The sequence below is a fragment of the Sturnus vulgaris genome, chromosome 24, assembly GCF_052056855.1.
Source record: "Sturnus vulgaris isolate bStuVul1 chromosome 24, bStuVul1.hap1, whole genome shotgun sequence".
Taxonomy (NCBI): domain Eukaryota; kingdom Metazoa; phylum Chordata; class Aves; order Passeriformes; family Sturnidae; genus Sturnus; species Sturnus vulgaris.
In genome coordinates this window covers 6347948-6351301 of record NC_142266.1, presented here as the reverse complement: position 1 = coordinate 6351301, position 3354 = coordinate 6347948, and positions in this window count along the sequence as shown.

The following is a 3354-nucleotide window of genomic DNA, read 5'->3' as shown; positions in this document are numbered from 1 at the left end:
GGCAGGCTCAGGGGTTAACAGAGGCAGCAGCCGTGTAATTACCCGGCCCTAATTAGCGATAAATCCATCAATCGCACACTCCGTGCCTTCCGAGAGCCAGGCGCCTGCCCTCGCTCCCAAACCTAAAAAGCACCAGTTCTAAATGACCCCAAAAACTTCCAAAAGCGGAAATTTCCGTCGCAGATCCTCAATCAATCCGAGCAGATTGATCCCAGTATTTACATCAAATAATAATAATAATAATAATAATAATTACTGCTGCGCCTTTTCAGGGTTCTTAATTAGGAGGAGATTGGCTGACACAGCAGCTCTGGCAGGATTGTAAACACACACAGGCGTGCGGTTTTCTCCCAAAAAACACCTCGGAAACACCAGATCTCTGCACAGATATATCTCATTTCTATTTCTTGATTCAATATTTTCACGCACGAATCCTTCACACATTGCTCTGGACTGGGCTGACATTTAGCACGGATTGGCAGCAGCATCCAGCAGATTTATTCGCTGCTTTATTCCTTCCCCACACCTCGTCACGCCAATCTGACACTTGTTTGCATTTATTTCAGAGGTGCAAAGCACCAGATGTTGTGCTGATACCATCAGCATCCAAAACTCCAAAATATTTCAGAGTTGCCAAAATGAGAAAGGAGATCGATAGGTGTTAAAAGCTTTTTCTTCTTTCAAAGATTCAAGTATTTGATAGGGTCATAGTGTGAATCCATTTACTTAACAAAAAACCTCAAACAAACAAACAACAAAAAACGCCCAAAACCCAAACGCCAAAACAAAAAAAAAAAAAAAAAAAAAAAAGGAAAAAACCCTCCACCCAAATAAACAAGAAAAAGGAAAAAAAAATCATAAAACCACCAAAAAAGACACAACAATCCCCACCCCTAAAAAGTAGAAACAGGTAAATAATTTGGAAGGCATTTTCTCAGGTAAATATATATAAAATTAGACCAGATTCCTGTAGCTCCTGTAAGATTTTGTTGGACAGAGGCAGAGCAGATTCGCCTCTACACTAAAACTCCGTGTGCCACTTTTAGGCTGGGGGTAAAAAAGTGACCGGGATGGTGATTTTAAACAAGTCCCAAAGGAAAAGGAGCGATTCCCAAGAAGGGATTTTCCCCCCCCAGAGCAGCACCAGCTCAGACAGGGACAGAAAATCAGCAAAACTTTCCCATCCCGTTCTTTACTCCCCTTGCCAACAGCTGGACGGGCAGAGGAGCAACTCGGGAATCTCATCCATCCCCGGCAGCGAGAAAAAAAATATATATAAATAAAAATACAAATCCTTGCACTTACTCGAGTTCATTGGACATTTCTGGCGGTGTCCGGGCGCGGGCAGCTCCGCTCGCAGGCTGCTCACACAGACATTGCCTGCGAGGTGTTTGATTTATGGCAGCAGCTCGCTCAGGTGGGGCGGGATTGGCTGTCGGGACAGGTGCCCTGGGACAGGTACACCCAGACAGGTGCAGTGTAACCCTGTCCCTGCCGGCCGCCAGCAACAGCCCCGGGGCCACGCAGGGTAAAGGGGAGGGATCAGGGATTCTCGGCTCGGGGATAATGAGTTTCAGTTTGGGGGATGAGTCCTGAGGAGGTTTTATAGAGTTTAGATGGAGAGGGGGTTGGTTTGTGTTTTGCTGTTTCTTTATATATAAATATACTGGCAAAATATATGTATTTATAAATGAATTAATTAGGGAAGGAGAAAGTTTCCTCTCATTCCTCCGTGGTAATTGTAGTGATGGGAAAATCCTTTCCTGTCTTTCCTCACTTCCTCTCAGCTGCTCACTCCAGAATCGTGAGGAGATTTTTTATCCCCTTTTAAAAAATAAACCTTAACCCCCCCCTAACTTTAGGCACCAAATCATTCCATAAATATCCTGGCTGAGGGAAGCCTTGCACTGCTCAGGGCTGTGGGATAACCTTCCTGTGCCCAGCGTTATTCCAGGGGAAGTTTGGGAATACCAGCCAGGCAACACCTCTGCACACGGGGAAAAGGTTTGTGCAATAGAACAAAACTCATCAGGGATTCAAGCCCTCTTGCTGGATGGTTTCTGTCATCCGTGTTGCAATGAGGAGGCAGAGGATGGGCTCAGCCGTGACTCACAGTGACTGCATTTGGAAGGCAGGAGAGGATTTTGCCAGGCAAGTCGATACAAGCCTTAAAACAAAGGGAAAAAGAAAAGCTTCCACCCCTCGTTCTCACCCCCCATCGTGTCTCACTCCTGCCTGCCCCGCTCAGCTCCTGCCCAGCACAGCCCTGGACATGTCCCAGCTCTGGACATGTCACAGCTCTGGAGGTGTCACAGCTCTGGAGGTGTCACAGCTCTGGAGATGTCCCAGCCCTGGAGATGTCCCAGCTCTGGACATGTCCCAGCTCTGGAGGTGTCCCAGCTCTGGACATGTCCCAGCTCTGGAGGTGTCACCCAGCTCGGAGTGTGGCTCTCCCTGGGCACACAGGGGCTCCCAGCCCAGCAGGGCAGGCACAGGCACAGGTGAGCACGGATCTTTCATTTGGGTGCCACAGCCCCGAACACCTCGGTGGCTGCTGGCCCAGGACCAGGAGTGACACCAGGACGTGCTGGGCTCCACTCTGCCCTGGGAACCCTCCGTGCCAGGATGCAGGGGCTGGGCAAGGGCTGCTCCTGGGAATGCAAACCAAGGGTCTGGAGCAATGCAAACTCTGCCGGGGAACACCAGGAGCAGGGGACAGCAACAGCCAGAAGTCAGATTGTCCATAAGGAATCATGGAGTGGGTTGGGTTGGAAGGGACCTTAAAGATCATCCAGTCCCACCCCCTGGCACGGGCAGGGCTGTGTCGTGCTCAGCCAAGGAAAGCACTCATCTGTGGCATTGTGGCAGCAGTGATCGATTCTCTGATTGTATCTCCTAATGAATGGAGCCTTGCTCAGCTCACGGTGCCCACAGTGGCAGCTCTGAGTCCTTGTCCTTTTCCCCATGCAGGCAGAGAGGATTTCACTGGCTCTGGTTATTGCAGAGCTGCAACATCCCCTCGGGGCATTTCCGAGTTTCTTCCAACCTTTACAGACTGCAGCAACAAAAGTGAAGGAGGAGAAACCAGAGCCAGAGCAGGCAGGGAAGGACAGGGCTCTGACCTCAGTGGGGAAAAGCCCTGACAAAGAAAGGAGAGAGCAGAGCTGAGCAGGGTTTTATGGCACTGGAAGGCTCCTGTGCCACCTGTGGCTCTGGCTGAGTTTCCAGGCTCAGCCCTTTGCTGCCTGCCCGCCCAGGACAGGGCACAGGATGGGCACAAACCCCCCAGACCCTTCTGTGTGCTGGCAAAGCCTGGCTGCCACCCCTGGCAGGAGCTCAGGACCAGCCCAGCGT